This window comes from Hyperoodon ampullatus (assembly GCF_949752795.1).
Source record: "Hyperoodon ampullatus genome assembly, chromosome: 7".
Taxonomy (NCBI): domain Eukaryota; kingdom Metazoa; phylum Chordata; class Mammalia; order Artiodactyla; family Ziphiidae; genus Hyperoodon; species Hyperoodon ampullatus.
The window spans coordinates 99,741,460-99,767,528 of record NC_136920.1 but is presented as its reverse complement, the minus strand read 5'-3'; positions in this window follow the sequence as shown (position 1 = coordinate 99,767,528).

The following is a 26,069-nucleotide window of genomic DNA, read 5'->3' as shown; positions in this document are numbered from 1 at the left end:
GACAGGACAGGGTTAAAGGAGCAGCCTCTTCGGGGACTCTGGCTCACTCAGGCCGGGCGGGAGGGAGGGGCACGGAGTGCGGGGCGAGCCTGCAGCGGCAGAGGTCGGCGTGACGTTGCAGCAGCCCGAGGCGCGCCGTGCGCTCTCCCAGGGAAGCCGCCCCTCGATCCCGGGACCCCGGCAGTGGCGGGCTGCACAGGCTCCCGGAAGGGCGGTGTGGACAGTGACCTGCGCTCGCACACAGGCTTCTTGGCGGCGGCAGCAGCAGCCCCAGCGTCCCACGCCCGTCACTGGGCTCCGCGCTTTCAGTCGTGACTCGCGCCCGTCTGTGGAGCCCCTTTAAGCAGCGCTCTTAATCCCCTCTCCTCGCGCACCAGGAAACCAAGAGGGAAGAAAAAGTCTCTTGCCTCTTCGGCAGCTCCAGAGTTTTCCCGGACTCCCTCCCGGCTAGCTGTGGCACATTAGTCCCCTTCAGGCTGAGTTCTCGCCGCCAGCCCCAGTCCTCTCCCTGCGCTCTGACCGAAGCCCGAGCCTCAGCTTCCAGTGCCGCCCGCCCCGGCGGGCGAGCAGACAAGCCTCTCGGGCTGGTGAGTGCCGCTCGGCACCGCTCCTCTGTGCGGGAATCTCTCCGCTTTGCCCTACCCAGGTATGTGGGGAGTTTATTGCCTTTTGGGAGGTCTGGGGTCTTTTGCCAGCGTTCAGTAGGTGTTCTGTAGGAGTTGTTCCACGTGTAGCTGTATTTCTGGTGTATCCATGGGAAGGAAGGTGACCTCCGCATCTTACTCTTCCGCCATCTTACCCGGAAGTCCCCCTATTTCTAAATAAGGTCACATCCTGAGGCACTGAGAGTTAGGACTTACACATATCTTTTCAGGGGGCACAATTCAATCCACAGCAATCTCATTATCCTTTTATTATCTTTTTTCTTTTATTTGCGGTACGCGAGCCTCTCACTGTTGTAGCCTCTCCCGCTGCAGAGCACAGGCTCCGGACGCACAGGCTCAGCGGCCATGGCTCACTGGACCAGCCGCTCCGCGGCATGTGGGATCTTCCCGGATTGGGGCATGAACCCGTGTCCCCTGCATTGGCAGGTGGACTCTCAACCACTGCGCCACCAGGGAAGCCCTATCTTATTATATTTTAATGCACTTGTAAAAATGCTAAAAGCCAAGAAAATCTTATACAAAGAAGAACAAAATTGTAAGACTTCCATGACTGGTTATCAAGACTCTTCACATAACTGCAGTAATCAAGACAGACTGGAATAGGGGCAGCCACAGTACATATACTAATGAAACAAAATAGAAAATTCAGAAATAAACACAAACATATATGGATACTTAATTTATGACAAAGATGGCACTGTATAGCAATGGTACAAGGATGGTCTTCTTAATACATTGGGTGTCCACATGGGAAAGAAATGAATCTTGACTCCTACTTCACATCGATCACAAACATCCACTCCGGATGGATGGTAGATCTAAATGTGAAAGGGAAAACAGGGACTTCCCTGGCGGTTCAGTGGTTAAGACTCCGTGCTTCCACTGCAGGGGGCACGGGTTCGATCCCTGGTTGGGGAACTAAGATCCTGCATGTCCGTGCTGTGCAGCAAAAAAAAAAAAAAAAAAAAAAAAAAGTAAAGCAGAAAGCTTTAAAAATACAACATAAAATAACGTAATGATCTTGTAGCAGTCAATGATTTTTTAAGCTGGACATAAAAAGCATTAACAGTTGTGGTGGTCTGATACATTGGTGGTCCTCAATGAGCCATACCTGACTGTATTCATGCCTTTGTGTAGACCCTTCCCCTTAAATGTGAACTGGGTTTGTGACTTTATGAATAATCAGTAGAATGTGGTTGAAGTGATTTGATGCCCGTTCCCAGCCTCAGGAGGAGCTGTCATCCAGAACTCAGCTAAGGATTCAGGACCCTGGAATGAACTATCACCCACTTTCTTCTAGGGCTCTTCACGGTAAATCCGATCACACCTCACATCCCTGCTTATTTTAGGAATCTCTAGAAGTCCAGGCTTCCTGGGTCATCCATTATCAGTGGATCACTGGTCCCCAAACTGCTGGTCGTATCTCCTAAACTAACCCATTTCATCTCCCCTCTGGAGCTTCCAATTTAGAAGCAGCTGACTCCCTTCCATCTTCACTTCCAACCTTTGAGGACACTAGCCTCTTATGTAGTTCTGGGGTGGGGCTCCCAAATTGCATATCTAACAAGTTTCTGGGTGATGTAGATGCCGCTGATCTAGTAATCACACCTTGAGAACCACTGCCATGGCCCTTATTATAATTACTACTTTGTTTACATCCTCAACCCTCCACTCAGCTCCCTGTCTAATACATGCGGTGTCCACATGGGAAAGAAATGAATCTTCATTCACCTGGTGAAGCCACAACCCTAGCTGAGTCCAGCCAGCCACATTCTCTGCTCCCACATCTGAGTAGTTGAATATTCTTGGAGAAAATCAAACTGAGCTGACTGGATTTACTATAAATCCATGGCTTCAAACTATAATGGGCACTGAATGACCGCCCTCTCCACCCCCAGCAAGCCTATATTTCTCTTTTAAGTTTGAGTTCTTACTCTCCAAATAATTATTATATTATTCTGTTTTTTTCCCCCAACCTCCCACACCTATTCCACTCTGCTTCTTGTTGATGACCTCATTCTTTCATTCACTGAGCCATCAGAAAGGAACCCCCTCATCTTCTGACCAGCAAATCCACAGATGGACCATACCTGTACCCAAATTCTCACAGGTTAAGATGCAGGAAAAGGGGATCATTTCAAAGGCAACCCCATCTCACATGCTCTGAGTCTTGCTCAAGAACTTTTGCTTTTGAGGTTATTTTCCCTTTCCTCTGCATCACCTAGCAACCAGATCTGCTAGACCATCCTCATGAACAAACATATTTTAGTGTCTCCTATTATTAAGAAAGCACAAAGAAACTTCCCTTGAAACTGTTCCAAAGGGGAACTTCTCAAATAGTTTTTATATTTGCTTGTCCCAATTCCTCATCTTCAATTCTTTTTTAACTTCGTCTGGTTTTAACAGATTCCCTTGAATCTGTCCTTGTGGAATTTACCAGTAGCTATATACAAATGGCCAATAAGCACGTGAAATAGTCATGAGGGAAATGCAAATCGAAACCACAATGAGATACCATTTCACATCCACTAGGATGGCTAAAGTAAAAGACAGACAATAACAAGTGATGGTGAGGATGTGGCAAAATTAGAGCCCTCATACATTGCTGGTGAGGATATAAAATGGAGCAGCCACTTTGGAAAACAGTTTGGTAATTTCTCAAGATGTTAAACATAGAATGACATGTTTAACATGACCTAGCAATTCCACTCTAGGTATCTACCCAAGAGAAATGAAAACATACGTCCATAGAAAAGTTAGTACACAATGTTCACAGCAGCATTATTCATAATAGCAAAAAAGTGGAAATTATCCAAACTGTAATCAACTGATGCATGATCAGTAAAGGTGGCATATCCGTACAAGGGAATAATAGTCAGTCATAAAAGGAATGAAGTACTGACACGTGCTACAATATGGAGGAAACCTGGAAACATTACACTAAGTGAAAGAAGCCAGAGGCAAAGACCACATATTGTATGATTCCATTTCTATGAAATGTCCAGAATAGGCAAATCTATAGTGACATAAAGTAGATTAGTAGCTGCCTGGAGCTGGGATTGGGTAGGGGGTGGGAAGGGGAAAGGCGAGTACTGTTAACAAGTATGATGGAAGTGTTCTAAAATTAGACCGTGGTGGCAGTTGCTCCATTCTGTGAATATACGAAAAATCTGTACCGTATACTGAAAATGGGCCAATTTTTGTGGCATGGGAATTGTATCTCGATAAACCTGTTGTTTTAACAAGTCATTAAAAAAACACATCAGCAGCCTTCATGTTGCCAATTCCAAAGGCCTCGTCTCCCTATCCCACTCTTCCACACTTCCCAGCAGCCTAACAGTTGCCCACTCCCTCCTCTCTCTTGCCTTTCCTGACATCACTCCAGGTTCTGCCACCTCACTAGCCACACCTGCTCAGTCTCCTTGGCTGGCTCCTCCCCTTCCAACAGCCTCTAAATGCTGGAGGGCCCAAGGCTCTGTGCAGGGCCTTCTTATCACCTCTATCAATACGTTGTTCCTTTGGGAGTTTATCCCATCCTATCTCATGACTTTACCCTCTCATGCGCTGATGACTCCAAATAAACTAGGACCTCTCCCAATTAGTCTCAGACTTCTCTATCTAACTGCTTATTCAATATCTCCCTTTAGTGATCTGAAGTTATCTCAAGCTTAATGTGTTGAAATCTGAGTTCTCTAGTCTCAATCTCCCACCCTACCACCAATCCTATTTCTTCCCAGGTTTTCTGGTCCTGGTAAATGGTTCCACTACTCACACAATTGCCCAAGTCAACCTTAATTTACATATTTTCCTTCTGTCCTACACCTGATCATTCAGCATGTCCTATCTTCCACTTCCAAAATGTACCCCAAGCCCACCCTCTCTTTTTCATCTATTCACGATACAAGTCATCATAATCTTTCAAAGGCAACAGCTTCCTAACTGTTTTCTCTGTGTTCATTTATTATGTTACTTTCCCTATTAAGATCCCTCATTGACTTCCCATGACATGTCAAGCCCTGACCTGCCTCAGGGCCTTTGAACATGCTGTCCTTCTGCCTGAAACACTCAACGCTCCATATGGACTGTCCATTCTCTACCTTTCTGTCTCAGTTCATGTCACCTCCCCAGAGAAGCCTTCCCTGCAGACCTACCTGTGTTCTTCCCTCAGCTCAATTATTCTCAATTACTTCATGATGTCTTTTCCTTCAGAGCACTTACCACAACCAGTAATTATCCTCTGTATTTTACTTACAGTGGTTAATGCAATAAATATCTGTTGTGTCTCCTCTGTGCCAGGCACTGTAGTAGGTGCTAAGGATAAAGTCGTCATCAAGTAGACAGGGTCCAGTTCCAAAGCAGCATACAACTTAGTGGAAGATACAGATATTAATCAAATAATCCTACAAATGACAAAATAAACACAAACTCTGATAAGTGCTTGAATGAAAAACTGTTAGAGGATCAAATTCCTAACATTTATTGGATACTTATATGCCAGATACAGAACTAAATTACAACCTATCAAAGCAGGGACTTGTTATACCCAGTTGACTCGTGAGGAAACCAAGGCTGAGGGCACATAAGAAACCTAAAGTCACATAACTAGCTGGGGGCTGAGCTGAGGTCAAGTGCAGGTGTATCTCCCTCAGAGCCAGAGCTCTGCGCTGCCATGTCTCATCTTGCTACAGCCTTTTTTGTTTTTTTCCTCCTGCCTTTATGACAGCTTTGGCCACAGTCTCCACCATCATATCCACCCCCTCTGATCATTCTCAAAACTCTGGTGCTTCCTCGGTTTCTGTTCTCAACCTTCTCTTCCCCGGGTGTCCCAGCTGGGCTGGAGCTGAAATGTATACATTAGTCACGAAGAGTCAGGCAAATTTTGGAAAGCAATCTGGTACTGCTTACTTAAATAACAACCTGGCAATTCTGCTCCTGAGATCCCAAAGTAATTCTCCCAGCAGCTCTTGAGGCTCCCTGAACAAGGAGAATCACGACAGCATGATCCATGATGGGGTGAGGCTGGGCACCTGGGTGTCCATCACCAAGTGGGCGCATCCATGTCTGTGGTTGTTGCACGACACGGAGTATTTATTATGCATTCACTAGAAGGAACAGATTCGATGTAAACATGAACAGTGCTTAATGAAAAAGGTAAGAAACAGAAATAGATCTATAGCAAAGTATCATTTATATAACAATACATATGCATAAAACAAAAATACACATTTTATAAAAATATTTAAAAATGAAATGCACTAATTAGACAAAATAGAATGGTTGTTAGAGGGACACAGAAATCGACACAGGAATAAACAGGGACCATATGTCCTGGTTTGCCTGCGGCTGTCCTGGATTACGGCTGTGATCCCAGCATAACGATTATTAAAATGCCTCTTTTTCTTCTCAAATGTGTTCTTTCTTGTATAATAAACATACAGTCGCTCTAGGTATGGAAATAATAAGAAGAAATAAATAAGAGGGAGAACTTGCACAGATCTGGTGGCTGTAACATGGAATAAGGACTACGGTTACCTCAACCCTCCATACCTAGGATCCAAAGCAAAATCAAAGAGTGAACAACCACAACAAAGCAAGCAAACAAACAAAAAATCTAGGCCAAAAAATACCACCCCAAGATTTGAACAATACTCATGTCCTTGAGCATCTATCTCTGTGTACTGATCCATCAGGTTGAGGACCATTGGTGTGTGGGGACAGAGACTCGATCTGCATTTGGTTTCCAGGCTCATAAAGGCACGTCAGGTGTAGTGGGAGGGGTGGAGTGTGAGGCGGGGGGTAGCTGGAAGAGGCCAAATCATAAGAACTTCCAGGCCTCCAGGAGAGAATTCACCACAAATGGAGACATCTAGTATGATAAGGGACATCCGCCAAAAGTGCCCAGTGGTAATAGGAGGGCAGTGATCTAGGTACCGATCTAGGTTTTGCAGGGCAGCTGGTATGGACGAACCCCCAGAACCTAGGGGATGGCAGGTATGCACCTCAGGAACAAGGGCTCCAAGGGTGAAACTAAGAATCTCATTGTAAAAGCTGTATGGTCTACGACAGCCTCATTGCCAGAGGGAAGGAACTCCCCCGCTCTGACCTCCCAGCAGGTGGCCGCACACATGTGCACAGCCTACAGCTTCTGCACACCTGGGCAGAGCTCCACTAGGCTGCTGGTGCCAATGAGAGGGGGCGCCCAGTGGATCCTTGTTCTGCAGAGGTGGCGCCCATGACTGATGACTCAGATGGATTCATGAACGTGGGTAAGACTTTTTAAGATGCCAAGAGTTCTTTGAGAAAACTTTGCAAGGATCTGCAGGTGGGGCTTTGAGCCAGTAAAATTGATATTTAACTGTTAATGTGATAGCATTTGTCCCCATAAACTGGTGAAGCTAAGGGACAACAAGATGACACTCTCCCAGTAAAAAGAACCACCTTTCACTTAGTCTCCCCAAACCAAAACCCAGGTGTTATCATGGACTCTCTCCCCCATCTTTCAAGACTGACTGGTCACCAAATCCTGTTCAACTTGTTAACAATTTTCTAATCTGTAATTTCCTCTGTATTGCTGTGGCCACTGTTCTCATCCAAGCCACTATCATTTCTCCTTTGTGTGATGGTTAATTTTATGTGTCAGTTGACTGGGCCACAGGGTGTCCACACATTTGGGCAAACATTATTCTGGGTGCGTCTGTGAGGGTGTTTCTGGATGAGATTAACTTCTGAATTGTCAGGCTGGGTAAAGTAGATTGCCCTCCCTGATGGGGGTGGGCCTCAGCCAATCTGTTGAAGGTTTGAATAGAACAAAGGGCTGACATTTTTGTGAGTAAGGGGGAATGCCTCCTGCCTGATTGCATGAGCTGGGACATTTTTTTTTCTGATCTTCAGACTCATACTGAAGCATCAGCTATTCCTAGATCTCCAGTCTGCTGGCTTTCCAACTAGAACTACACATCGGCTCTTCTGGGTCTCCAGCTTGGCAAAAAATAAACAAATATATCAATCTCTTTATATATAGAAAAAGAGTGCAAGTCTCTGGAGAACTTGGATTACTGAAATAGCCCCCTGAACAGTCTCCATGCCTCTTTGACCTTCCACACTACTTTCAGAGTGATTTTCCCAAAACATAATCTAAGTAGTCTTTTACATATTTAGCTTTCTTCAGTGACTTCTCATTGCCTCCAGGATAAAATTAACCTCTTTAGCGTCTATTCAAAATCCTTCCTGATTAATCCCTTCCCTACTTCGCCATACCTTCTCTTACCTCTTTGCCCCAACACACACACTCCAGCCTCACTGAACTCCTAGTTGACCTTCAAAAGGGCCTTGCCACCTCCTCCCTAGGCCTTTGCTCAACCTGCCCCAAATGCCCTTCCTGCCCTGCAGGCTCACTCATTCTCTAGCTGTGTGGTCTTGGCCAAGCTACTCAACCCCTTAGTGCCTCAGTTTTCCCATCTGTAAAATGGTGATAATAACCGTACCCAGGTCACTGTTTATTGAGTCGATTAAATACATCAGTACGTGAACAGTGGCCAGCATTTAGTATGCCGTGAATGGGTGATAGCAATAATTATCATTACTATCATTTTCTAGTGATGAGGTTTCCTCAGTCTAATAGTCTCCCTGCTCAGTTGGGTTAAATTGCTCTGAGGCAGGAGTGGTTCTAGATTCCTGTTAGAAGATAGTAGGAGGGAAATAGGCAAAGATGGATAGGTGTCTGGACTATGCACTGATCTCAGGGGTAATGATGCCTGCCCTCACCTTAGGGCCAGGAAGTTTCAGGAGACACAAGATCCTTGGGATTTCAGGCTGGCAATGCCCTGGAGAGATCTCTGTGGCCATCCCTCTGCCTCCAGACAGCTTTTTTGTATTTCCTCTGCTAGGACAAGGCCTTGAAGAGCCAGGTGACAGCATGTGGCTGCCAAAAGGCTTTATGGTGCCTCATACTAGCTGTGACTTCTATTTCAGGACCAACAGAGGTCAAAGTCAGTCCCTGCCTGCAGGAATGGCGAGATGCGTGCCAGGAGCAGCTGGGTTCCCCAGCCTCCTGGGTCCCACCAGGAGGCACGAATCTTGAACCCATCAAGCATAGGGGTTGACATAAACTCCAGTGCTGAGCCCCAAGGCGCTGCTTTGTACAGAATCCCCAGTGAGCCCCAAATGGAGAGAAATACAGCTTCTCACAGCTCGTTCTGGGCCCTGCCTGCCTCTCCCTTCTCCCATCACTCAACCAGTGAAGGACCTGGGCTAACAATTAAATACGGGAGCAATTTAAAACCACCCTGTGCTGGGGGCCCCTCTGTGAACCCTGCCCGCCTGCCCAGGCTGCTGTTTACTCTTGGTGGGCCTGGGCTCTCCCCACAGCCTGATGCTGGCACTGAAAACTGGCTCATAAAACACCCTGTAAAAGAAGCTCCAGGGGCCAGTGAGCTAGGATCATAACTGGGGCCACGTCCTGTCCTCAGACCTTCTCCCTTTCACGGGAGCTTGCTTTTGCTTTACCCCATTTCCCTGGGAGCCTTGTAGATTTACGGTGGCCCCAGCCAGTCTACTCGACTTCCAGGTAGAGAGATTTCAGGGCATTGATGGAGTTCCTACCCAGACACTGTGCAGAGGGCACCAGCTGAGGTGGACAGGGAAGGAGAGCCTTGGGATCAGAAACCTTGGGTTTCAATGCCTGGCCTGTCACTTCCTAGCCACAACCCTGGAAGTCAGTGGTCCTCAAACTCTGGTCTCTGAGCAGCAGCATCAGTGTCGCTTAGGAACTTGTTGAAATGCCAGTTATCAGGCCCCACTTCAGACTCACTGAATCAGAGACTTAAGCTGGAACCCAGACATCTGAGTTTTAACAAGCTCTCCAGGTGACGCTGGTGCTCGCTGAGGCTCCAACCACTGTCAAGTCATTTCCCCTGAGACTCACTTTCCTCATCTGGAAAATGGGGAGAAGACATCTGTTTTGCAGGGTTGTTGTATTTAATGAGACTGCAGTATGTGACAGAAAGCATCACCTTGTCACATAGAAGGTGCCCAGAGTGCTGCTGCTAGAGGGCTGAGAGCGCAGGGTACTCCTCCATGCAGGAAGTAGCCTCTCACTCGGCCGTGGTGCTAAGGGATTCTAAAGCCAGACCTCATCTCACCAACCATCAGAGAGACCGAGTAAGCTACGTGCATTGTCTTGCATACACATTATCTGTTGTTTTTACCATAACACTGAAGCGTGGAGCTAGTCATTTTTGTTTTTCTTAGTGAGAAAGCTGAGAGAGGTCATGTAACCTGCCTGAGGGCACATGGGAAGGAGCAGGAGTTTTAACCTGGTTCTCTCTACTTCCAATGCTCTTTCCACCATATTGGTCAGATATAAAGGTTTTCCCTGTATTACCACTCATTAATTCATTCAGTTAACATATATTTTTGAGTATCTGCTTTATGTCAAGCACTGTGCCAGCAGTACAGCTAAACGGAATTTCTTCTATTTCTATATAAGCCAACTCTTGCTTATCCTTGCTATTAGGGAAAAAGATGCAAGCTGATCAACAAGTGATTATTTGGGGAGGGTTGAGTCAAATATGGGAACATGACAAATCTGAAAAAAATTGTTTCAGGCCCTTAATTCTTTCTTGTTTGTTGCTCCATGCATCTCTCCACCGGGTTGAGAGAAAGATCAGAGTTATCTAAGAAGAGAAGGGGGGATCATGGGAAGGTCTTCAAGGGCAAGGATGAGAGGATCATATACAGGGCACACTCCTAGTGTCTGGAGGTGTGTGAGATGTAATTTTATTTAAGTTTATCTAAGAATCCCTCAACTAATGGGTGTTCCCAGTCCCTTCCTTTCCCATATCCTGGGAAAGAACGAAAGAACGAAAGAACGAAAGAAAGAAAGAAAGGAAGGAAGGAAGGAAGGAAGGAAGGAAGAAAGAAAGAAAGAAAGAAAGAAAGAAAGAAAGGAAAAGAAAGACTAGGACTAAGAGTTCCACAGGGGCCATCTATACTGGCCTGGAATCACTGGTCCCTTGGTGGAGACAAGTGACAGCTTTCCCTACTGTCTACTGCTTATCCAAGTTTTATGTTCTCTTTCCTCTGGCACAACCCCCTAGGACTGACCTTAGCCTTCAAACGGAATTTTTTTTTTTTTTTAACATCTTTATTGGAGTATAATTGCTTTACAATGGTGTGTTAGTTTCTGCTTTATAACAAAGTGAAGCAGCTATACATATACATATATCCCCATATCTCCTCCCTCTTGCATCTCCCTCCCACGCTCCCTATCCCACCCCTCTAGGTGGTCACAAAGCACCCAGCTGATCTCCCTGTGCTATGCGGCTGCTTCCCACTAGCTATCTATTTTACATTTGGTAGGGTATATATGTCCATGCCACTCTCTCACTTCGTCCCAGCTTACCCTTCCCCCTCCCCGTGTCCTCAAGTCCATTCTCTACATCTGTGTCTTTATTGCTGTCCTGCCCCTAGGTTCTTCAGACTTTTTTTTTTTTTTTTTAGATTCCATATATATGTGCTAGCATACGGTATTTGTTTTTCTCTTTCTGACTTACTTCACTCTGTATGACAGACTCTAAGTCCATCTACCTCACTACAAATAAGTCATTTTCATTTCTTTCTTTGGCTGAGTAATATTCCATTGTATATATGTGCTATATCTTCTTTATCCATTCATTTGTTGATGGACACTTAGGTTGCTTCCATGTCCTGGCTATTGTAAATAGAGCTGCAATGAACATTGTGGTACATGACTCTTTTTGAATTATGGTTTTCTCAGGGTATATGCCCAGTAGTGGGATTGTTGGGTCATATGGTAGTTCTATTTTTAGCTTTTTAAGGAACCTCAATTTACATTCCCACCAACAGTGCAAGAGGGTTCCCTTTTCTCCACACCCTCTCCAGCATTTATTTTTTGTAGATTTTTTGATGATGGCCATTCTGACTGGTGTGAAATGATGCCTCACTGTAGTTTTGATTTGCATTTCTCTAATGATTAGTGATGTTCAGCATCCTTTCAAGTGTTTGTTGGCAATCTGTATATCTTCTTTGGAGAAATGTCTATTTAGGTCTTCTGCCCATTTTTGGATTGGGTTTTTTTTTTGATATTGAGCTGCATGAGCTGCTTATAAATTTTGGAGATTAATCCTTTGTCAGTTGCTTCATTAGCAAATATTTTCTCCCATTCTGAGGGTTGTCTTTTGGTCTTGTTTATGGTTTCCTTTGCTGTGCAAAAGCTTTTAAGTTTCATTAGGTCCCATGTGTTTATTTTTGTCTTTATTTCCATTTCCCTAGGAAGTGGGTCAAAAAGGATCTTGCTGTGATTTATGTCATAGAGTGTTCTGCCTATGTTTTCCTCTAAGAGTTTTATAGTGTCTGGCCTTACATTTGGGTCTTTAATCCATCTTGAGTTTATTTTTGTGTATGGTGTTAGGGAGTGTTCTAATTTCATTCTTTTACATGTAGCTGTTCAGTTTTTCCAGCACCATTTACTGAAGAGGCTGTCTTTTCTCCATTGTATATTCTTGCCTCCTTTATCAAAGATAAGGTGACCATATGGGTGGGTTTATCTCTGGGCTTTCTAATCTGTTCCATTGATCTATATTTCTGTTTTTGTGCCAGTTCCATACTGCCTTGATTACTCTAGCTTTGTAGTATAGTCTGAAGTCAGGGAGCCTGATTCCTCCAGCTCCATTCTTCTTTCTCAAGATTGCTTTGGCTATTCGGGGTCTTTTTTATTTCCATACAAATTATGAAATTTTTTGTTCTAGTTCTGTGAAAAATGCCATTGGTAGTTTGATAGGGATTGCACTGAATCTGTAGATTGCTTTGGGTAGTATAATCATTTTCACAACGTTGATTCTTCTAGTCCAAGAACATGGTATATCTCTCCATCTGTTTGTATCATCTTCAATTTCTTTCAACAGTGTCTTATAGTTTTCTGCATACAGGTCTTAGGTAGGTTTATTCCTAGATATTTTATTCTTTTTGTTGCAGTGGTACATGGGAGTGTTTCCTTAATTTCTCTTTCAGATTTTTCATCATTAGTGTATAGGAATGCAAGAGATTTCTGTGCATTAATATTGTATCCTGCTACTTTACCAAATTCATCGTTAGCTCTAGTAGTTTTCTGTTAGCATCTTTAGGATTCTCTATGTATGGTATCATGTCATTTGCAAACAGTGACAGCTTCACTTCTTCTTTTCCTATTTGGATTCCTTTTATTTCTTTTTCTGCTCTGATTGCTGTGGCTAAAGCTTCAAAAACTATGTTAAATAATAGTGGTGAGAGTGGACAACCTCTTCAAGGGACTCTTGACATTTAATCAAGAGGAGACAACATGGCAGATTTCTCCCCCATAATGCAACAAAGAACTACAGTAATGGGTCTTTTAGAGAAGACTTCAAATGTGCCATTGTTATGAAAGCAGGCTGGTTTGGCCATGGGCAGTTTCACAGGCTTTTGAAGTTGGCCAGAGAAGGGGTTGCTGGGAGCCCCATTTGGGTTGCCATTTCACACAGCTGCTCTCTGCTGTGGCTGGCATCCCTCCATGCCTGAGGAAACCAGAAGGGGAGAACTAATGAACCTCCTGGTGATTGATAGCCACCCATCCCTAGGCTGCCTGGCTCCTAAATGAAGAGGGTGAGTTTACTGAGGACCCCAAATGATGGGTAAAAGGCTCCTTTCTTCACTCCATGACAGTAATAAACTTCCCTCAGTCCCTAAATTATGCATTCAAAGGGAGTGGGATTGAGATCCTGGCTGCCATGACTGTGCGCCCATGGAGACACTTAAGGAGAGAGGTCAGCAGAGGGCATTAGTAGAGGAACCTCCCTCTGGAGGATGAAGCTGGGAACCTGACATTAGAAGAAGCCCTCGGCATTTGGCCCCTTAAAAATGCCTACAGTGTAAGCCACAGATCCTGGACACTGTGCACTGTAGAAGCTTCAAAAAGACTGATGACTGTGGTTGGTTGTGTGGATACTAGTTACAATGACTGGTCTGTGACTGGAGCACTTGAATCTATTCATTTATTAAATAACCACTTATGAGGTACCAAACATACGTCCCTAAGATAGTCCATGCCTTTGAGATCTGATGGGGCCACCTTCTAAACTTTTTCCATGAAGAGGACCTTGAGTTCTTTTGTCTAAACCCATCTCCCTCTCTGGTTCTGTGTGTTTATGCTTCTCCCTCTCCAGATCTCAGTAGGAAATTGGTGAAATTCCAATAAAGTCTACAGCTTAGCGATCAGTATTGTACCAATGTTAATGTCCTGGGCTTGATAGCTGTGCCATGGTTGTATAAAAGGTTAACATTAGAGGAAGCTGGGTGAGCGGTATGTGGGAAGTCTCTGTATTGTTTTTTCAACTTTTCTGTAAGTCTAAAATTCATTGGAAATAAGAAGTTAAAAAAAATTAGGAAGTCTCACTAGGAGTTTCATTGACTCTTTCTGACTGCTTCTTTTCCATCTCTCTTTTGACTTCTGTCATTCTCTACCCTTTCTATAATCCTGTTAATATCTCTTTACCTTTCCTCTCTGTCCACTTCCCTTTCTCAACCTCTGTCTCTGTCCTTCATTTCTCCTTCCCACAAAAATCTGCTCTCCTCCCCACACGTAAACACCTAATCAGTCACTGAATTCTGTTAATTAAACTTCCTGAATATCTGTCATCAATTCCCTCCTCTCTGGTGCTGCTTTCAAGGCTCCTGCATTGTAGCACCATCACCCACACTACACAATCACCCCGATTATTCCAGGGACCCCCTTCCTTGGACTCGCCACCTCGGGAATGGGCTCCAGCTAGTTCATTGTCCACACTGGGCAGCTCTGATTCACTCTAGCCCCTGATTCACACCATCACCGGTATCTGCATTGCCCACTGAAAAAAACTCAAGCAAGCATCGTCATACTCTGGTCCCTATTTCCCCAGCTTCAACTCCCCACCAGTGATTTCACTGAGTCCCAAAGCAAAGTCTGACAAGTGCTTCTGCACATGACAGAAAGAACAGTGCTTCTTTTTCCTGAAGACAGTGAAGGAGGGTTATTACATGTGAACTTGAGGGTCTTGGGCTGTGTGCAGAGAGAGGAGGGGAGGGAAGAGGGAGAAGAGAGGGGTTTCCATTTCAGTATCGACAGAGGACCCTGAAGGGGAGAAGGGAGGCATCTCAAGCCTTCTCAGGATCATGGTCTTGATGGGCTTGGCTGCTGCTGTGCTGAGATTCCCAAAGGTGCCAGAGCAGCCTGTGTCTTCCAGGTGGATGAAAAAAAGGAGCGGGGTCCAAGCAAAGACCATGGCCACATCCCTCCACACCGGTGTATTGTCCCTTTCATTCACCAGCTTTCAGCAATGCCACCTCCAACCTGTCAATGGAACCAGCTCAACGCAGATGCTTTAAATGCCCACAGATCCCGTGAACACAGCAGGTGCATATTCCTAGCTTTATAGCCACCTACTCCCTCCTCAAGATTTTATGTTTCAACAGCACCAAACACATCACAATGTGGTAGCCATTGGGGGGCAAAGGTGTCAGAGGGTTCAGAGGTTTGTGTCCATCAATCATTGGTTAAAGGCGACTCCCAGTGGGGTGGGAGTCTGCTACAAAGGGGGAGCTGCCATATTAGATGGGGGGGCCTAGGGAAGACCTCATGGAGAAGATGACATTTGAATCCAATCCTTCAGGAAGTGCAAGCAAACTACCCAGGTGGCCCCAATGTCCATCACAGCACCTGGCAAGTAGCAGACCCTCCGTAGAGTTGGTTGAATAGATGAATGAATGAATGAATGAATGAATGAATAATGAACAATGCTCTGTGTTCCTCTTCACCTGCGTGGGAAGGGTGCCGGGCTCCTGGTCTCCACTCCAAGGTCCAGGTCTGATGTTGCAGCATTCATTTGCAGGCCTCTTCCAGCTTCTCTCCTGCTGACTGCCCAGAGACAGAAGAGGAATTAGCACCCCAGGCCTCAGAGCATCCTCATGAGGAAAGCACTTCAAGTGGTTGCAAACTTGCTGGGTGCGTGTGGGTTGCCTCGGGAGCAACAAATGAGCCTGTGCAGATGGTGCTGAGATAAATGGCGCCATCTTTTTACTGTAGCAGTACAGTCGTAATTTTCCAGAGACATTTATTAGGTGCCGTCTCCCTTCTGTGGGATTGTGCTTTGGCTGGCACACAGAGACTGCTGCCAGCAAGGTGGAGTGAGGGACCCAGTACTGATGGCATGATGTGCACCCAGATCGCTCCCATTCCTTTCCTCCCATCCTCGCTTCGGACAATGTAAAGGTTAGTTTGATGCCTGAGTAGCTGAGTCTCTCTAGAAATCTGCATTCTTTGCAGGTATTCCCTGCTGTGGCATATCCATCAAATAATAATCCATCAAATAATTATCTTTCCTTTTATTTATTCTCCTTTTTCTCACTGGATCTGCATCACTATAACATATTCGATGGTCTCCTCAAAGTAATAAGCCTTCCCTGTGATTGGAAAGTGTATTTATGTACAGTATTAAATCCACACCTGGCAGCTCTTCATCTCAGGACTTGCTGGATCTGACAGGGCTCAGGGCCCATGGTGGGTTCCTACCACCTTCTGTTTGAGAGAGGGAGAGCTGGAGTCATTGAGGCCCTGGGCTCTGCCCTCTGGCCCCGGGGGAATGGAGAAGCCAGGCAAGAGCTTATTCCAGTTGCACCCCCTGACCCTGAGGAAGCAGTTCTTCCCCAGGGCCTGTGGACTCTTCACCCAGGATCCCCACGGAACCCCCTTTGCCACTGGGAGTCTTGGTCCAACTTGGTCCATCTTTCTCCACTTCTCAGAATCTGGAGAAAATAAGTTTCACTGGGAGACCACAGCACTTGAGAGTCTGGGTCCCACCGCTAAGGCTCAGGGGCCTGCTTGCCTTGGCATTCTCCATGCCTCTCAGGTACACATTACTTCTCTAACTTGACTGAAATCTCCCTGTGGACAGACACAATATCCTTGTTTTTCCCAAAGCCTCTAGCACAGAGCTGGGTGATCAACTCACAATTAACAGTAATCACTTGTCACTTCTGAGTCCTTTTCTAGGAAGCATTCTCTGATAAGGTCCTTCCTCCCATAAGCCCTACACTATCTTAACTTTAATAAACAGCTTTACGATTTTGTAAGAATCTCTCCAACTAGATGGTGAGCTCCTGCAGCATCTTACATTTTCCTCCTCTGGGAACCCTCTCTTCCCCTTCATATCCAATATATGAACATGAATCCTAGATCTTCTTCTGCTCGTTTTATCTTCCCAGGGCCCAGAGTACACAATTTGAAGGAAGAAAAAGCAAACTGTTCTAGAAAGAGCACACACTTAGAGTCAAGACACCTGGGTTCTAGTCCGTTTCCATACCGTCCTTCTGAGTAGGAATCACAGAACCTCTCTGGCCTTCATTTTCCTCATCTATAAATACGGAAAGACCATCAAATTACAAACAACAAAGACCTGAAGGCCATGGTCATCCCTCTGTCTCCAGATGTGTATCTATCTAACTGGAAAGGCCACCAGATGTGGAGATTCAACAACCTTACCTGTGCCCTTGACCGAGGGGTTGGTTAACCACCCTGGAGTTAAGAATGCCTTCCTTTTGCTCCTCCATCTCGCTCGCTGTTTAAGCAGAACCTCTGTGCTCTGTCAGTGGCTTACCAGGGAGAGCGTATGTATTTCTCCTTCCACAGTCTGGAGCTGAGTGGGGAAGGTAGAGTGAGGGTGAGGTCAGGCTGAGGAACGATGCAGAGAAATAGTTTTCTATCTAGTACTGTGTCCAGATCACCTGTGTAACTTTAAACACCTACTCTTAGATCTGCTGGATTAGAGTCTTTGGGGGTGGGGCTCCCCAGTTGATTCTGAAGTTCCATCAGGGTTAGAGAGGGTCTGTGGGAGCCCTGCGACCCTTTCTCAACTCCCCACCCCCATAGGCAGGGTCTGGGAAAGACTTTAGGGTCTCAGCTTCTATCACCAAGCTCGGGAGGCAGGATTTATAGACAAGGCAGCTGACAGCATCCACTTCAGGGCCACACCCACGGCTGAGCACCACAGACCCAAGACAAGCCAGGGCAGCAGGGAGTGTCTTGCACCAAGAGAAGGGCTGAGTGTGAGGCTGGTCCTACCCTCTCTAGCAGACCGTGAGGGTCTTAGACCCTGCCAGTGCTGCCTGGAGGACCTGTCACCCACACCGACCGCCCGGCTGGTTGGATCGATACACGTGCTTCCTCTTCTGGTCCACTGTGGAGTTTAGTCCTCTGAGATTCAGCTCGTTCAACTTCCTAAGTGTGCGAAGGCTGGCTGCCAAGGTCAGTTTTCTTGCCCTCAGGAAGCTTACACCTACGGTAATGCCTCATCCTACCTCTCACACCTGATGCCACAGCTCGTAAGGCCTGTCCCATAAACCCTACTTCTGGGACTCCAGAGCGCACCCAGCATCCCAGATGAGGCTGAATCTACCTTAGTTGACAGCAGGAAATGGGCTTTGTCCTAAGCTTCCTGGGAAGGAGCCATATGGCCATATGTGGTCACCCCTCACGGGTCTCATACCTGAGGCCAGGCCTGCCTCTGCCTCCTACCTGGTTCTAATGACCTTCCAGATTCTTCTGTACATTTTTGGTTTTACCAGCTTCTCCAACCTGAGCTTCTTCCACTGTCTTCTTGATTTATGGGAAGATTCCTATTTCCAGTAACCACTCTCACCTCTCAACCTGCCGCACTTGCCCTCTCTGAATGCAGGAGGGCCTAGCACACAGAGCTGTGCTAGGTTTCCCCTCTCTTTCACAGTGCTCTCTGGAAAGGACATTTCTGAGCAGCTCTCCAAACCACAGCCTGGGCACTGCCATGGACCTTGGGCTGTGGAGGGGGTGCCGCAGCCTCAAAGCATTCTCTCCCTCCACGCCTGGCTTGACCTGCTACGGTAGACTCTCTTTCTACGGCTGACCCTTCTCCTCCATCCAGGCCAGGGCTGGTGGGTGGGCGAGGCTATTGCAGGCTCCAAAAGGGGGTGGGATCCTCTCCTTGTTGCCGTGTGCCTCTCTTGCCCAGGGACCAGACACCACTGAAAGTTCAGCGGCAGCTGTTTGGCATTTACATTTTCCACAGTGCGAGGTTATTTGACTGCCACGATTTGATCTTCTCTAGTTAATAACCTTGACTTATGGAATAATAGCAGCAATGGCAAAGTTCCTTTTTCTGCCAGGTTTTCTGCTGCTGGCAGTGATGGGTGAGCACAGACCCCTGTCTCCAAGACCCTCTGTCATCTTGTCCCACAGGGAAAGGGACCCTGCAGGACTAGAGAAATCCAACACACCGTGCCTGTGCCTAGGTCTCCTATCAGCATCTCTCTCACTTCCTCTCTTTGCAGACCAGGACCCCTGGCTCCGGTCCCTTTCTTCAGGCACCACCCCTTTCCTGCCTCTCACTGTCCTCCTCCATCCAGAGCCACAGGTAGAATGGGTTGCAATCTTTTTTTTTTTTTTTTGCGGTACGCGGGCCTCTCACTGTTGTGGCCTCTCCCGTTGCGGAGCACAGGCTCCGGACGCGCAGGCTCAGCAGCCATGGCTCACTGGCCCAGCCGCTCCGCGGCATGTGGGATCTTCCTGGACCGGGGCACGAACCCATGTCCCCTGCATCGGAAGGCGGACTCTCAACCACTGCGCCACCAGGGAAGCCCTGGGTTGCAATCTTGATCCCTCTCCTCCCTGTGAGTCCTTCCTGGCAAGGGTTAACTGTGTGTATAAAATTGATTGTGATTTTAGTAATTCGGTATAATCACAGTCTACCAGCAGGTTGCTGTTCCAGCAGGAGGGTTTGGAATTATTTTCTGGAGTTTGCAATATAGAACTTAAATTAAGCCTCAGAAGTCAGGGGAGCTCCGCAGCATCCCTGATGTGGTACTAAATTCTCAGCAGCACAGTCTCTGTATTAAAGCCTTTGCTGGCAATTAGGTTCATTAACTATCACAATACCTTATTTATTACTCGTCGTGCCATATGGTTTCCCAGCTAAAGAATTGCGCCCGTTCTCCTACAGACCATTTGGCATCATAAAAATGTTAACAAATAATATTATGGCTCTCGGGGGCACAAGGCCTCACTGGGTTTTTGGTCTGAGCGGCGGGAGAGAATATGAAAACATTTTTCTTCTATGGTGAAATAAAACATTCCTCCAGCAGAAGTATTCAAAGAATATAGCACTTGCATAACATAAATGGGAGTTTTATTTACTCCCGTAATGGTTAAGTCAATATTTGCATCAGCTAGGACTTTCACTCATCTTCCTCTCCACTCTCTTTTGGTGTTGTTTTCACTTCCGTGATGCCCCTCTTCCTTCTCTACTTCCATGGCATGAGGCCAGCTCCAGCCAGCACCACCCAAGGAGAGGAGGTGAACTGCCCGTGCGGTGAGGGCTGTACTCGGGATTCTCCCATGATTCACCGGCTCTCACGCTCTATCGCAGCTCAGCCACCTGGGTGCAGCTGCCTTCTCTGCTCGAACCCGTCTTGGGGCTTCGCCTCCCAGTTCTATCTTCGGCGTGTGTTTTCAGCAGAAATAGGGAAGTGACGCAGGCGCCAGGGTTGGCCCATGATGCAAAGACATTCTGCTGCCCGGGCCTTGCCAGTCCTCCCACAGGGAAGGTGGGCACGGGGGTGGCCAGAGCAGGAAGTGAAACCTCAGGAGGATAGGAGAGATGTGTCTCAGAGGGCCAGTCTGGGAATGTCATCTCGAGAGGGCAAAGCATCCCGCTGTTGCTTATGCTCTGGATGCGGGAGTGCCAGGCATATGCCTGGGGGCTACAAGCAAAAATTAAATAGAGGAGGAACTCCCTGTCGATTCTTTAGTGTGCAAAAAGCAAGTGCTCTGGCTGCGAGGGGCTCCCCTCTTCCCGGTCACGATCTTCCTCTGAAACGGGCAGTATCCAGTCCGGGTTCCAGAGACAACTTGGAAATTTACCTTCTCCCAAGAGGCTCCTTCCACCTGGACAGAGATTTTCCTTGGGAAGCAGCATAATTTAATGGTTAAAACTATAAACACTGGTTTATAATTTTGAATCCTAGCATTGCCACCTACCAGCTGTGTAACCTTTTATGGCTCAGTGTCTTCATCTGTAAAATGGGGGTTATATTAGTACTCACCCCTGCAGCGTTGTTCCAAAAACTAAATGAGTTGGTCCTTAAAGATCTAGGACAGTAGCTGGCACTTCGCAGTGCTATGCAGGGGGCAGCTGTGATTCAGAACCACTCTCTTGGGTTATCCCTTTTCTTTGCTCTGATATTTCCTTTTATCCCTTTGACGTATTTGGGGAAGGTTACTCCATGACGACATTGCATTATCTGCAAACCTGATTCTGACTCTGAGATCAAGCCATGTGGGCAGGGGTAGTGTCAGGATGACATATGCCCCCGTTCACACACCATTTCCTCTGCTGTGATGACACACTGTCATCTGAGGCTCACAAATGCAATGACCCCCCTGCACACACTACCCAAGTTACCTACCAGCCACAGTGGGCCGTGGCTGATGAGACCTGATTAGAATCTTAGACTGAGAATGTCAGGCCGGATGGGACCTTAGAGCTGATCAGAGAAGGTAATGATGTGGCCACGGCTGTCAGCTAGGAAAGGGCGGAAGCAAGTCCCTAGTCTAAATCCCCACCCCCAGCTCCATTCGGCAGATCAGCGAGGAAGGGAACAGAGTGCAGCAGAGGAGAACTCGAAATTGAACAAATTTCCTTAAGTGTCAATTACACGAAAAACACAGAAAGGATCTGGCCCCTTGTTGGAATCCCTGGATGAAGCTTTGGGATGAGCTGGCTGCAGCATGGCAGCATCAGGAGCACTGCCCCTCATGCTAAACAGCTGGGTCCCGGGGTCCCTAGAAAGAAACAGGCTAATCCAGGCAAGGACAGTGTCACAGGAAGCCTGTTCCTATTCTCACGAGTCTGCTTCACAATTTGAGGTGTGGGTGGCTGACTGCCCGACCCTGTTGGCCCAGCTGGTTCCTCGGGAATTTCTCCCTCTGTCCAAAGGCACTTGGTTTCCCTTCCTGCTAGTTTTCTCCTACTAGTTGCAGTGACTAATTTGTTTCCCCTTTGCTTCTCCAGGAGGTGGCCCCCTTAGGGAAACTCTTCTAGGAGGAAGGGTGCAGGGTCTTCGGTTACACGGTGACAATGTGCAAGGATGTGTCTGTATGTGTGCATGTGTGTATATGTGTGCATGGGTGTATGTACGTGTGTATGTGTGTGTGGATGTATGTGGATGTGTGAGTGTATATGTTTGCATGTGAGTGTGTATATACATGTATGTGTATATGTGTATGTACACATGCGTTATGTGTGCATGTGTATATGTGTGTTGGGTGTGTGCATGCATGTGCATGCGTGTGCATGTGTGTGTGTTTATGTGTATGTGTACATGTGTGTGTGTGTGCACACACACTCCCACATGCACAGAGACAAGCAAGAACTATGCCTCAGTATGGGCACAGCCCAGTGATACATTCTCCCAGGACATGTGATCAGTCCCCCACTTACTAACTGTGTGCCTTTGGTCATGTCTCCCAATACCTCTTTACCTTGTTTTCCTCATTTGTAAATGGGGATAATAAAAGGATTCGCCTCAGCACACTGCTGTGATGATTAAACAATACATGTAAAAAGCTTAAAACACGGTCCTGTAATGTGCCCTCAACCAGTGCTATTTATTATGTATTTATATAGCTATTACTATAATCAACATTATGTATGATCATCTACTGGGTCGGGTTCTATCCATTATATATCTATATGTTATATACATACGTTTTGTCTACGTATTATCTAATTCAGTCTTCACAGCAACCTGTAAAGAGAACAGTCTCTTCTCTACGGAGGACGTGACTAAGGCTCAGAGGGGAGATGAGCTGGTGAAGGCGAGCACAGCACGTGAGCCCACATCCTCCGCCCATCTGGCGCCTGTTCTAACGTAGGCTATTGCCTTCCCTCTGCTGCCTGGAAGGACAGGCATGGGGCGTGCAAGGCTCCACTTCCCTGGGACTCTGTGAGGGCTGAGCCACCCACAGAGACTGTCCCACTCCTGAGGGTCATGCTGCCCCCGATGTTGCCCCTGCCCAGCTCCCTGGGCAAGTCTGGGAAGGGTGGGTCTCACCAGGGCTGTGCCCTCCAGCCACAGGGAGGAAGGGCAGAGCAACAGGAGTAAATTTACCAAAAGCTGAGCCTATGAGGAAGAGAAAAGAGTGGAAGTGGAGGATCAGGAGATGGTTTTCAGGAACATTAAACAGAGTCCGGCGAGAAGTGGGTAATTTTAATCCCATGCAGCTGCTGGAAATTAATTTAATTGTGCTGGTGTTGGTTCTTCTCCCTTCCAACCCATTTCATCGAGGGCCTGATGCAGCGCGGAGCCCGGAGATATCGGCCGGGCGCATCCAGGCAGCTGTGGATACTGCAGCCCCAGGCCGACTTACCTACCCTGCAGTGCTACCAGAGCTGATAGGTAAACTGGCATTTTTTCATTTGAGATTTATCTCTTCTTGAGAGGGAACTGAGGTGAGACAACAGGAAGAACTTCCTAAGAGCAAAGAGTGTGAACTCTGTGAGCACAGAAAAGGCTGTAAACGATCGTCTCTGACTCTCAAGGACAAATTGACAGGACCCTTTGCTCGCTCATTCATTCATTTATTTATTTATCTATCTATCTATCTATGTATTTATGTATTTATTTATTTATTTATTTATTTATGGCTGCGCTGGGTCTTCGTTGCTGCGTGCAGGCTTTCTCTAGTTTCAGCGAGCGGGGGCTACTCTTCGTTGGGGTGCGCGGACTTCTCATTGCGGTGGCTTCTCTTGTTGTGGAGCACGGGCTCTAGGCACGCGGGCTCAGTAGTTGAGGCACGCAGGCTCTAGAGCGCAGGCTCAGTAGTTGTGGCGCACGGGCTTGGTTGCTCTGTGGCATGTGGGATCCAACCCGTGTCCCCTGCATTGGCAGGTGGATTCTTAACCACTGTGCCATCAGGGAAGCCCCCCTTTGCTTCTTGAGTCTTTTCCTAGGGTCTGAGTTCCAGCCAGGTCTCTCACCCCATGCAGCCACACGCTCACTCACAGGACACCCAGGGGTATTTTCAAAGGTCCCAAGTGATTCTACTGTGCAAAAGCAAGGGCGAGAACGCGGAGGTTCCAGACAAACCCTGGCTTTCCACTCTGGCCCAGCGTCCTGTCAGTTCCATCGCGTGACCACTAGAGGTCAGCAGGGCTTGGAGGAAGTGGCCGGACAAACCCCGCCCGGCTCCGGGATCTGGGCTCTCTATGGCGCAGAGGTCCAGCCTTCTCGCCCCACCCCGCGGCCTGGAGCGGATGGAGGTCCGGCCCCCGACTAAGACCTGACACCGCGAGGGGGCGGAGGCGGACTGTTGGCTGGATCAGGGCCTGTGAGCCACAGAAAGTCAACTTAACTTACAAGATTTTAAAAAAAGTATCCCTGATTAAAAGCTCTCAATCCAGGCCTCCCGCAGCGAGCGCGTCTCGGCACCAGGATTTCTCCACCTGGTCACCAGCGCGCTCTGATGCAGGTGGGTGCGCGCTGAAGGTGGGCACAGCCGTGCCCTGCACACCAAGGGCCTCCGTCAATAAAAGGAGAAATATTTTGCCTTTTTGGTAGGAGGAGCCAGCGTTTGGATTCCAGAGGTTGTTTATTTTGACTCACTGTTGTTTTTGCTGGAGAAGAGTAAAGCAGAAAGTCCCTTTACTTTGGCTAAGATGTAGTACGCAGAACCGCACAGGGCCCAAATTTCAGATAAGCAAATAGACGTAAACCCGTGGTTCACTCTCCTTTCATCATGTCCAAGAAGTATAATGTCAAGGGTGGGCAGAAAGGAGGCTTCCCCACATTTCAGTCTAGGGGAAAGAAAGCCAGGGTAACCCACCTTCTGTCGGCAATACTGGATCTCAAAAAATGAAAACTGCAGAGGCCCCCGTGCTCCGCTTCCAGTTCCTCCTTCCTGTTCCCAGTTGCAGCTCCCAGACGCCCCTTGGCACACTGCACATGCGTGCTCCTAGGCTGCCCACAAGTCGGTGGGGTGATGGCTCTTTACAAAGTCCACCCAGCCCTCGAAACTGAGAGGCAGCCCGACGGCAGAATACATTCCTAGCACATGGTAGGTGTACGATAAACATTTGTCAAGCCAAAATGTTTGTTGCCAAACTTGTCTTCAGTCTAACTTGCATGGTATTTAAAATCAACCCACAGGGAAAATGTTCTAGATCCTTTTCTGTTCAGCCCTAAAGACCCTCAAATGTTCGGGGGAAATCTGTCAAGAGTACAGGTTCCTGAGCCTCATGCCCCTAAGAAACAATAACTGAGCAGGTTTTTGGGTGGAGTTCAGGGACATGTACTTTTTTTTTTTTTTTTTTGCAGTACGCGGGCCTCTCACTGTTGTGGCCTCTCCCGTCGCGGAGCACAGGCTCCAGACGCACAGGCTCAGCAGCCATGGCTCATGGGCCCAGCCACTCTGCGGCATGTGGGATCTTCCCAGACCGGGGCACGAACCCATGTCCCCTGCATTGGCAGGCGGACTCTCAACCACTGCGCCACCAGGGAAGCACGGGGACACGTACTTTTGACAAAAGCCTCAGGGTTTGAAGTTGTCAGGCGGATAAGTCCTTCCCTCCTCCCATCCCCCCAGCTCCTGGCTGGGGTCTTTACCCAACCTTGACTTCAGGCTGGTCCAGGGTGGGTTTTATGCTCCCACAGGGACTTCAGTCTTCCATCCAGCCAGCAGGGAGAGCTGTGGAGTGCCCTCCTCATCAGCAGAGAGAACCTCAGATACTCTTTTCTCTTCCACCTGGTCTGTTCACTCTCAACAGTGCAGTTTCTTTCTTTCCTCCTCCTATTTTATACAGTCCATTTCCTTGGATTCCCTTACTAACCCCAGCAGCAGGGGAAGGACAAACATGCCAGGCCCCCGTCCCATTATGGGGTAATGGTGGGGGGTCCTGGAAAACTACATTTGGGGCCCTTGTGGATGTGGTTCTGGGTCTCAACCTGGACCTTAATGGAATGAAAGGATTTAGGGCAGTCAGAGGCAAGAGGAGTCTGAGGGCCTAGAGTTTAACCTGGGCCCACCTGGCCACTGCCTGGAGCTCTACCAAAACCCTCTTCATGACCACTCAAGAGACATAATCAGGATGAGTTCTACAGCCCATTCTCCCTTCTCAGAAAAACACTGTCAGAGGGACCACCCTGCAGGGAGCCATCACCGTGAGTCCAACTAGGTTAGGGAAAAACAAGAAACTATAATAAAAACAGCTACAATATTAGACACTTACTACATTGGACTAGGCACCTTACTATACATTATAGTAAAACTCATAACAACATTGAAGAGTAGCCACACATATGCAGCACTCT